Source organism: Sinocyclocheilus anshuiensis, unplaced genomic scaffold (assembly GCF_001515605.1).
Source record: "Sinocyclocheilus anshuiensis isolate Anshui unplaced genomic scaffold, SAMN03320099.WGS_v1.1 scaffold1897, whole genome shotgun sequence".
Classification (NCBI taxonomy): Eukaryota; Metazoa; Chordata; class Actinopteri; order Cypriniformes; family Cyprinidae; genus Sinocyclocheilus; species Sinocyclocheilus anshuiensis.
Window position 1 is genome coordinate 69,325 of NW_015536560.1, and position 11,929 is coordinate 81,253.

The following is an 11,929-nucleotide window of genomic DNA, read 5'->3' on the forward strand; positions in this document are numbered from 1 at the left end:
GAGAGATTTAATGTTTTTTATTTCAGTTGATTTCATCTAAGGCTGTGGCTGAAGTCAGAAGTAGTTCTTGTGTTTCTCTGTCATTCAGTGATTCTGCTTGTTAACAGCAGCTGTTCATCACTAATGCACAATCATCACATAATTAATCACAGAACCACAAAAACGTGCAGGGGAGACCTGCACGAACCGCAGTAACGGCGTGGCATTTGCAACAACGCCAAGCTCTTTTAATAAGCTCTTTTAATATCGCCGGATGGGGAAAGGACCGGAATGGGGAAAAAGGACCGGAACTGCTGCGTCGTTGAAGCGGCTGAGAAGCAGGTCAGCCATGCTGAGAGGTCCCGATTCCAGCTGCGAAGGCGTGTCAACGGCGAGCGGCTTCGTAGATCAGCGTAGAGTTGTCGCTGAAGGAGAAGAAATCTGAGAGTCCTGTGGCGAGCGCCCGCTTATATAGCCAGATGCCCCGCCCATTCTGGCGGGCTTTGGCGGGCTTCATTGCCGAGCCATTGGTTCATTTTTAATACACTGCACGAACCAATGGCCGTGCAGTTTCACTGCGTGATTGAAAAAAGGCTTCAGTTCAGGAGAAAAAAGGCTTTTTGCCATAGCGTCTTAAGACAAGACGCAGTATGAGTGTAGTATCGAAAGGGAACTTGTTTTGTTTGGTAAATCTGACTGTTATATTTTACAGTATATTGCTGTTTTTTCCTTGAATTAACGTTAATCTACTGGCAGCTCTGGTTGCCAGCATGTTACTGTTTTTCTACAGTGTGTTGCCTTAAATTAATTACAGTTTATTACTATTAAATTGCATTTCATGCTGTTTTTTTCCATCTTACATCTTTAACTTTTTAAACCCCACAACAAAATCCTCAGTTTTAAGTGAACACTTATAATGTGTCCACACTACAGAGTGAAGCAGTGCTGAAGTTAATGAGATAATTCTGTGATTAATTAAGTGATGATTGTGCATGCCACTGCCTTAGATGAAATCAACTGAAATAAAAAACATTAAATCGCTCAAGATCTGATTAAACAACCCCTAAAACAGCATCACCAGCTTCAATTATTACCAGCCTGATTTTATTTCTGTCAGATGTCTTCAGAAGTGCTTATTGAGAGTTGCAGAGGTTTAGATGTTTTTTGTTTTTTTGGGCACTACCATGATGGATATCAGTGTTTACTTTAGTTGGGCTCTTGAACCTTTACTTTTTCAAGTTTACTTTTAGTTGACTGGTAAAAATGTGTTTTTGAATAATGTTTATTATGGCAAAAAGATCCAAAGAAAAAAAGTTCTGGTATTGTTGTTTGTAGGTTGCCAAGAACAATCATCGTGTTACTCCTGATTCACTGATTTTATCCAGTGTCTCTTGTCTTACTGAATATTAATACTAAAGCAAAAGAACAAGTTAATCAATCAGTTATGAAATACCATTAAAACACATGACTCATAAAAAAAAAAAAAAAGCTTTGTTGCAATTTATACACACACATTAAGAATCAGCATATGAATCACAACAAAGGTGACAATCAACAAAAATTAACAGATCAGCTCTAAACATCACAAAACAGCTACTAAAAATCAATTCAACACAAAAACAAAAGCAAAAATAAAAACAGTAAGAATTCAAGAAAATAAGTGGAAAATTCAGCAGCATAATTTATTCATGTCGCAATGCATGCTGGGAGTCATGGATGTGTTTTGTCCTGTGCTGGTACCCAGCATGCATTGCAGCATGAAGCTTTTGATTGTCACCATTGTTGATGTCTCTTTTTGAGTGTGAATGACATAGAAACTCAAAATGTTTTATACACAAACAGTTTTCAAACACTCAAACACTGATCAAGCTCATGCTGTAAACATAGCTAATATATTCAGACTCTGAATAAGTCCAGCAAGATTTTAATTTAGTCTATTAGCTGATGACAATGACTATCACAAATAACCAACAACTACTATCCAACCACATAAATTTTGCCATAACTAACGTATGCTAAAAACAAAGTAATAGCAATTAACCATAAACTGATGTTTTAAAGTCAAGGGTCAGGAGCACAACTAAAGCAAACACTCATCTCCACAATGGTAATGTCAAACGACGCAATAAAACATCATCATCTAAACCTCTGTTCATTTTCAGTAACATCTTCTGTAGACATCTGGCAGAAATAAAGTCAGTCTGGTTAGTAATGAGTGATGCTGGTAAAGCTGTTTGTTGAGTTGTTTAAATCTTCAATTTATTTCATCTAAGGCTGTGGCTGAAGTCAGCTGTAGTTCTTGTGTTTGTTTTGTTTCTCTTTTTTTCAGTGATTCTGCTCATTAACAGCAGCTGTTCATCATTGGCTGAATTCACTCACTAGTTTTCATTGTCTCTGTCAGGTGAACTATATAGTAAACTCATGTAGGGAATAGTGAATGAGGTTGTAGGGTGTGATTTGAGACACATTCTCTGAGTGTCGACTTTGAACGCTGTTTATTCATGATATATAGCAGCTAATTTCTAGCTAATATTGAAGTACATACTTGTGTTTTAAGTGTGAGAATTCTGGTTGAGATATGATGTAACCTCCTAGAAATGATGTCACTTGAAAGTACATTATTTTACAAGGGTTTTTGATGAGGGTAACAGTGCTGACATGAAATCAGGGGACACCGATAAAAATATAATGCATTAGAAAGAATGCACTTGTGCCAAAAACATTGCTTAACAATGAGACTATATTTAAAACATGCAAATGTGATTTGTATATCATTTTGCCTTCATTTTGCAAATTAAAAGTCCTGCAGAAAAAGAAAAATCATAGTGAGGGACAGGCCAAAAACCTAAATCAGCATAAATGCTATTTAAATTATTTAAAATAAAATTTAATTGACTTTTTTTATGTAATATTGATGAATACATAGTATTGTTATATTTTTAAATTGCAAATGTATTTGTTGTTATATTAAATCTATGTTTAATTATTTCTTAGGGATGCAAAAGGCACAGATATTGTTGAATGACATATACCGTCATTATTATATATACAGTACCTTACGAAAGTATTCAAACCCCTTCATTTTTTTCACGGTTTCTTATATTGCAGCCTTATGTTAAACTGCTTTAAATAATTTAACTCCATACACCATAACGGCAAAGCAAAAACAGAACTGTCGCAACTTTGTAAATTTATAAAAAAAAAATAAAAAACTGAAATAAATACATTGCATAAGTCAAGTCACCTTTATTTATATAGCGCTTTTAACAATACAGATTTTGTCAAAGCAACTGTACAGCATTAAATACGAAAACAGGGTGTCAATAATGCAAAAGTAAGTATTCATAAGTATTCAAACCCTTAACTCAGTACTTAGCTGAAGCACCTTTACAGCCTCAAGTAATTTGGGGTATGATGCGACAAGCTTTGCACATCAGCATTTGGCAATTATCTGCCATTCTTCACCTCACCTGTTCACCTCTCAAGCCCTGTCAGGTTGGCCTCACCTGTTCACCTCTCAAGCTCTGTCAGGTTGGATGGGGGCGGATTTTCAGGTTTCTCCAGAAATATTTGATTTGGTTCAAACCCAGACTGTGGCTGGGCCACTCAAGGACATTCACAGAGTTGTCTATAAGCCATTCTTGCTGTGTGCTTAGGGTCATTGTCCTGTTGGAAGGTGAGCCTTCTGCCCAGTCTGAGGTTCTGAATGCTCTGGACTGGGTTTTCATTAAAGCTATCTCAATATTTTGGTGCATTGAGATTCTCTTCTACTCTGATGTGTCCCTCAGTCCCTCCCACTGAAAAACAGCCCCACAGCATGAGCCTGCTACCAGCTTACTTCACTTTTGGGATGGTACTCTGCAGGTGATGAGCAGAGCTGGTTTCCTTCAAACATGATGCTTGGAATTGAGGTTCATCAGACCAGAGAATCTTGTTTCTCAGAGTCTGAGGGTCCTTTAGGTGCTTTTTTTTTGCAAATTCCAAGTGTGTTTTCATGTGTCTTCACTGAGGAGAGGATTGAGTTTGGCCACACCAGCATAAAGCACAAATTGGTGGAGTGTTGCAGCGATGTTTGTCCTTCTGTAGGTTTCTGCTATCTCCACATATGATCATGGAGCTCAACTAGAGTGACCATCAGGTTCTTGGTCACCACTCTAACCAAAGCCCTTCTCCATCAATTGTTCAGTTTGGCCAGAAGATCATCTCTAGGAAGAGTCCAGGTTGTTCCAAATGTCTTCCATAATGGATAATGGAGGCTACATGCTTCTGTGAACCTTCAATGCAGCAGAATTTTTCCTAAAAAATAAATAGTTTCTACAATATATTTAGTAGTAGCTTATGGCAGAAATGTACGGAAAAATCAATTAAAGACAATCAAACAGACGATGAACACTATTAACAGCAATTATTATATTATGCAATCAAACTTATAGCAAAATGTGGTAGTTCTGTATGTTGTTTCAGGGTTGGCATCATCTGAGGTCCTCTGAGGACAAATTTGGGTCCAAAAATTATTCAGACCGAGTCTGGGAAAAAACTGAAGTAGAGGTTTTCATGAAGCTGGGTGAGACCATGCCCAGGAGACTACAGGCTGTCATTAAGGCTAAGAGCTGCCCGACTAAGTATTGATAGTTGTGTAAATACTGTCATACTAACAGCTGTCTGAATTATTTTGGATGATTGTAATCCATTACATGCCTTTCTATCAATGCCTTTCTATCAAAATGATCTAACATTATCCAGATTAATTTGTTCTGACACAGTGTAACTATAGCGAATAAACTGTGATAATGTGAGAAATGTTGAAGGTGTCTGAATAAATTTTGGTTTGTCTGTATCTATTTGATAAATGAAGTTAACCAACTAACATTATACATACTCTTTTGGTTTCTGTACCCAATATCTAAAAAATGCAATAAAAATATCGGTATCGGTACTCGGTATCGGCAAGTACCAAAAATAAAAGTATCGGTATCAGGTGAGTACTGGAAAAAGTGGTATCGGTTTATATTTAAACCCTATTAAAAACCTGTTATTTGCTTTGTCATTACGGTGTATTGAGTGTAAATTGATGTGGAAAAAAAGACATTTAGAGCAGTTTAAGGCAGCAACATAACGTGAATAAAATGAAGCACTGTACATACATATATACCCTGCAAACAAGCCAGCGCAAGACTCCTGAGAATTTGAAAACTGAAAATTAAAAATTTGAAAACAAGTTAAAAAGTCAAGGGTCAGGAACCCAACTAAAGCAAGCACTTACCTCCATAACGGTGACTTCAAACTTTATTATTTTCAATAAAACAGCGCTAAGGCTTCCCGGAGGCTAAGTGAGGGCTACCTGTGCAGGGCCAGTGCTAAGGGGCCAATGTTTTGGCAATGAGCAAATTCTCAGGGGCCCTGCGCTGGCAGCCCTAAGTGGGCCCGTAAAGGGCCATTGCAGGCTTGTTTGCAGGGTACACACACACACACACACATATACATACATACATACATACATATATATAATCAGCAGCTCTCATACTCCTTTTTTGTTATCTCCAAATGTTACTCTTTGAGGAAGTTCACTCTTATTTTTAAAACCTCTTTTTTTTTTGCATTCATACTGTACTTGAACTTAAAAGTGGACAATTCTCTCAGCCCAGGAATGTATTTTCCATGAGTGTATTTGCAGAATGTGTATATTGTGAACAATATAGCTGTTAAATCATGCCAAGAGCCTTTTGCAATTGAGGTATGCATAGCAGAATATTATGATAGCTTGATTACACCACATAATTAAAAACAAAAAATTGCAGTTTATATCTTACAATTCTGAGTTTTTTTAGAATTACAATTTTAAGAAAATACAAAATAAGAATAAGAATTACAATTTTAAAAAAGCCAGAATTTTACCATTTTAAAAAACAGAATTGTGAGAACAAAAATCACAATTACATTTTTTATTCTTTTATTCCGTAACAGAAAGCTTCCATAGAATTCAGACAGAACAAAGTGTGGTGCCCCTACACTTTAAATTACATATTCAGTTTATTTATTTAATACAATCACATACTTCTGTGGATTAATAATTGCTAATGAAAGGTCAATTAACAAAGTCTTCAATTAACATAGGGCAGGCATGTGTAGAGTGTGGTATATCCTTTTTACCACCCTTGGTTCTGAGTTTTGAACTACCTACAGACTACCCTTCATCATCGCCTCCAGTTTTTACTCTAAGCTCCAGATGGCTTTCAAGAATCCAGGTTTGTCTTTTTCTAGCATTGATCTGAGCTCTTTTAATTAATTAAAAACAAATAATTTAGTATTTTTGTTTTATAGAATTATTTTGTCTTTTATCTTTTAAAATGCTATTGGCATTATGAAGTTTCAATACTGCTTAATTAATAAGTTATTTCATGTCTAAAAAGATCACTACTCTTTGCAAGAGACTGGATGAACTTTGGGAAAAGAACAGGGGCAATGTGGTTCTTTTTACCTGGATCCAGTTCCTTAAGGAAGAAACTCTGGCATTTCTGAACATCCAGTCTCCCCTAGAGATCCAAACCATTGATGGCCAGCCTCAATGTGAATCTGGTCAGAACCAAGCAGTAGACACTGCTATAGAAAAGAGTAAAGTGCAAGAGTTCGACCAACGAGCAGTTCAAGAAGTTTACCATCACACAGATATACTAACCCAGCTGCTGGATTTTAATGAAGCTCAAAAGCAGAAGGATTTTGATGGCAAGATTTTTTGCTGTGGAATCTGCTTCTCTGAGAATCTGGGTTCCAATTTTTTGTCCTTCAAAGAGTGTCAGCATTTCTACTGCAAGGCCTGCATGAAGGAATACTTCCAGATCCAAATTAGAGATGGTAAAGTCCAGTGCCTTACCTGCCCTGAGCCAGAGTGTATGTCCATGGCCACTCTTGCACAGGTATTTTTATCTTGTGTGTTTGTGCCATAGTATGAGCCAGAGGTAGGACTTTCAAGTCACAAGCAAGTCTTCAAGTCATATCCCAAGTCCTCAAAGAGTTAAAGTTAATGAGATAATTAAGTGACTAATTAAATGATGATTGTGCATTCGTGATGAACACCTGCTGTTATTAAGAATTACAGAGGATCAGATGTTGATGTTTTATCGGTTAAAATGATGGCACCATCATGGAGATCAGTGTTTGCTTTAGTTAGGCTCTTGATCCTTGACTCTTGTGTTAGATCTCTCTTTGTAGCAATGATTGTGGTGTTATACAATTAGGACAAGAAAATTAGCTGCTTTTGTATGGTGAAAGAGAAAATCATCATGAGCTGGCCTGATTACGGTCAAATTAGCTTTTTTCATTTGTATGTTTAGGTTTTGCATAATCAATCCTGTGATAATACAACGTGCAAAAAAAGAGCTGCTCTAATAGTTACAGTGAATGATTTTTAAGCCTATGTAATGCATCTAAAAATTTGATGTTCAGTACTATTTGGACACACACAGACATCAATTTCTTGAAAATTCATCTGTTTCTTCAAGGTTTGATTCAGCAATGCACAAACATTGGTGCATGGGTCAAGAGACTACCTAAAGCAAACTTTGACCACAATTATGGTTGTGTGTGGGGGGGGGCGGGTTTCCCCAGTTGATTTCATTCAAAGCATACAGCACAATAGCTGCTTGAACACTGTTTAAGAACTAACACCACTATACTGCTATAATAGGTAAAACTTCTTGTGGACCATGATGAATTTACTCGCTATGACCGCCTCCTTCTGCAGTGGAGTCTGAACCTAGTGGCAGATGTTGTTTATTGTCCACGCATGAGCTGCTGCATGGCTGTGATGATCGAGCGGACACCACCATGGGCATCTGCCCTTCATGCCAATTCGTGTTCTGCACTCTCTGCAAGAGAACATACCATGGCCTCTCTCTCTGCAAAGAATGTAAGATCACAGTAGAGTGTGCTTTAATACAGATAAGTAGGTCCGTGTACATTTTGATAGTTTGCTTTTTAATCTGAAATGAAATAAGCAGAAACGAGAAAACGGTCGTGTTTTCGTTTTTTCATTTGTTCAAAAAAAATGAAAAAACAAGATTTGGGCTCGATTTTCGTTTTTTTTTGGTTCACGGGTAGAAAACGGATAAACAACTTTTCAACAACAACAAATTCGTTTTCCCCTTGTGGGCGGTCCTAACACGCCCCTTTCCGCCGATTGGTCAACCAAATCTGAGCCCGTGACGTCATCCTCAGTTCGTTTAGCAAAATAATAGTCCTCTGCTGCTGTACGGGGCAGGTTCTAGATCGGGTGCAACCTAACGCGTTTCACAGAAATATTTATTTCAGAAATTTCTTTCAGCACCCAGCCTGTTTTATTTAGCTGTGCACGTAGTTAAATCTGTATGGTGAAGCTGCACTACCCATAGACAGCGCAGAACGGATGAGAAGCACAGATTAAAAAAATAATAATAAAATAGACGTAGAAGGGTCCCCCAGATATTATTTTAGTAAAAAAATAATGACAAATCTGTTTAAGCTCACGCAGTTAGAATATGGTACATTTCGTTAATTCATTATTTACAGTCATACATGTGACTGAAGTCTGTTTTTAGGCTGTCAAAATGTAAATGCCCCTACTACAACATCTATAGACTGCTAAGCGCATATGGCATCGTTTAGGCTGCTTGTTTTGTGCTGCTCCGGTGAAGCTAAGCCGAAAAAAAAATGAGTCGGAAAAATAAAACTACTTATGCTTTTGACTTGACTTTTTTGATGGGTAATTTTCTCTTTTTCTATCTTTCTACTATATTTATCCACTCCATGTCGGAGCTTTTGTATTTTACCTACATACATTGGAAACGTGCACTTTCATTAAACTATTACATATTTCATTATTACAATTTTTAAAGGGGTCATATGATGCTATTTTAAAGATCATTATTTTGTGTAGGCTATTTGGTGTAACAGAATATGTTGACATGAAGTGCTGTGACAAGTCTGTAATTATAACTGATCATTAACTAATTATTAGTCTATATTTATGATTATTGCAAAATCATCCAAACTGGCTCATGGCATCAAAACTACCCAAAATGTCGAAAATAAAACAAAATGATCGTGCATGACATTCTTTGAAGTATACAGTATGCATGCAGTCACACAAACTCATTAGTGAAATCTCCACCTGGTGGAGCAAAAGGACAGCTGGCACCATTACTCAGACTAGAATTTTCACTAGTAAATGAAGATTAAATAATCAAATAAATTGCTACTGAATTTGACCAGTAATACCCTCCAGTGAGTTTATTTTCTACTTTTTTTTTTTTGGTTTTTTAATGTATTTGGAAGTCACATCAAATATTAATTAGGGTAAGCAATTAAAAAGACAAACAATAGTTTATCTCTCTTTGTTATATAGCCTAACATTGCATTGACTGAATATGTATATATATTGTTGATGATCTCAAAAGCCTGTTTTTGAATGATATATAATCATGAATACCATAATAAAATAAATAGTCATTTAAATATATTTCAATATAGCTGTAGCGAATCAGCTCAAAGGGGAAATATGAATAATTAATCATAACTAGTTATAATTAATTATAAATATTTAGATCCGCTGTAAGCATTCATTTGACCTCTCAGTGTCAACTGTCTGTTAATTCTAAGAACGTTAATTTCCTGGTTAAGGAAAATAACTTTCTTACTGTACAATACTACTCAGAGCATGTAGCAAAAATCTGCATGATTAGGGACTCCAGTTATGAGCAAACAATGAACAACGTCAAGTGTGATACAAGTAAGGCTTTATTAACTAAATAAACACTTAAACTAGTCTAACATACACATACACATGCACACAGACACATGCATACAGTTGGTATAGGAAAAGGAGTTAAAGTTTAGGCAGTAAAAAGAAGAGAAATAAAAATATGAAGCTATGGAACCATTTGATATTCAGCAGATCTACAGCCTGAAGGAAACATCAGTTCCTTAGTTCAAACACACCTTTGTAAAAGGTGCAAATTATACTTAATGTATCAATTAATAAGACTAAGTTTGATACTTGCACGTCTCGCCTGGTTGAAAGAGAGTCCTGATGCTCTTTGGGGCTCCAGTAGGTTAGCTGAAGTTAGGTGATGAGGAAGAACCATTTTGAGTCAGAGGATCTTGGGGAATGGAAAGTCAAAGCCGAAGCCTGGCGCGAACTTAGGGTGTCCATAGGAGCGTTCTAGCTCACATCCTCATCTTCTCAGAATCTAACAGAACCGCAGACTGAAGGCGGGATGCGTTTAGCCCACCGGGCGCACGCCCGCACCGGCTCAGGCTCTTCACATGGGCCGCAATCAGAAGGTTTTATCAGAAGACTTAGCAGAAGAAAATAACTGTTGCCTCCAGGAGTGGTTGTGGTGCCATGGTGGATGCTGTCAGGTGGTGTGCTGTTGTGATGTAGGCTGTAGCAAGGGGAGGGTCCTCGAGCTTGTGCAGCAGGTGTCGAGGCTGTGTCACCTGTCATCCTGAAGTGAGTTAGTCTGGGTAAGATGGTTGTTTGTCGATGTTGTTAGCCAGTAGGCTATCCGTGGTACCCGTGATGTGGAACAGCCGGGTTAGACTCTCACTGGTGAGAGTGCAGGTGGTTCCAGGGATTGCAGGGAATTGTTATGAAGATTTTGTAGTGTGCAGAGAGTTTCAGACTGACCTAGTGATGATGGCAGGAGAGCAGCAGGTGGTTGTTAGCCCTCTGTTTTGCTCGAACGTCACTAGAAATCAACCAACTTGAGCTTGCCTGATTTGTGTTGGTAGAGGTTTCGCTGTTGGGCATGTGGGCCCGTTGCTCCATCCAACGTTGTCTGGCTGCTTCTGGGGTGTCGACCAGTTTTAAGGGATGCTCCTCCCTTGGAGGGGTCTGATGCGGTGTTGCGTCAGGCAAGGAGTCAGAAGTTTGTCCTTCTCAGTACTCCTCAGTTGAGTTTTGTTCAAGGAGCTCTTTTGCTAGTGTCAGCAGCTCCTGTAACTCAGAAGTAGGCGTGATCAGCTGTCCGTGTGCAGCATCTGTTTGGCACCTGTGTGAAGGGTGTGGAGGAGGATGTTGTGGTGGACTGCTGTTGGACATACCGTCGTGTTCGCAGGATGAGGATGGCCTTTTCCATGGCTTCTCCCTGTGGTTGGTCTGGAACCTGGGTCTGTTGCCATGGTGACGGCTCTGTCCTCCGCTGACTAGTGACTTTCTGTAGAAGGGCCTTGCATTGTGGCAATGCTGGGTGCCTTCTGGTGCCCGCTTTGCCTTCTGTTGCTTGCTTTGGATTCTGGGATGTGCACTTCAGAATCAGTGGGGTCTTAAGAACACCTTTGGTGGAGGCCTTGTGCTTGTTGTAGTTTTTGTAATCCGCTTTGACAGTTTCAGTCTGCTGGTACAGGATGTTGTGTGCCTCAAGGCCGGAGGTGATCCTGAGCAGATAGTCTGTCTTGTGTGGTCACATTGGGCAGAGTTCCAGCATAAAAGTCCATGTTTTGCAGATGGGCAAGTGTTGTGGCCCTCTGCAGTATTTAGGTTGGCAGTTGTATTGTCTCTGGCCAGCTTGTTGGGGTCTGTGGGGCCACACGGTGTGTGTGTCTGCAGTGGTCCTATGGAAGGGTCCCTGCCCCATCTCCCTATGGTTGCTGGCCGGTGAAGTGTGAACAGTGGGCTCTCGCCCCCCCCTCGCAGGTTCGGACTCTTGGCTGAGGGGGACTGGACCTGCTTGTGAGGGGAAATTCTGTGTCGTGTTTTCCCTGTCTGTTCACCTTGTAGTCTGCAAGCATATTTCAGTTCATTTGTGACATTGAATTCACCTTGGCCTCATTTGACTTTACCCGATTGGTGTTTGGAGTTGTCTCGTTGCTGAGCAAGGACTTGGATTTCAGCTTGGGCTGCTTGCAGGTGGCATTCACATGCGTTGTTTCGGTTCGCCTGAATTAAACTTTTTCCTTCTGCAGCTGCAGAGGT

The 11,929-nt window shown here is 38.9% G+C and overlaps 1 pseudogene; it reads left to right on the top strand.

Moving 5' to 3' along the window:
• The first annotated feature begins 253 nt into the window (after positions 1-253).
• Positions 254-11,929, top strand: part of LOC107701437 (E3 ubiquitin-protein ligase RNF14-like) — a 20,208-nt pseudogene continuing 8,532 nt past the window's right edge.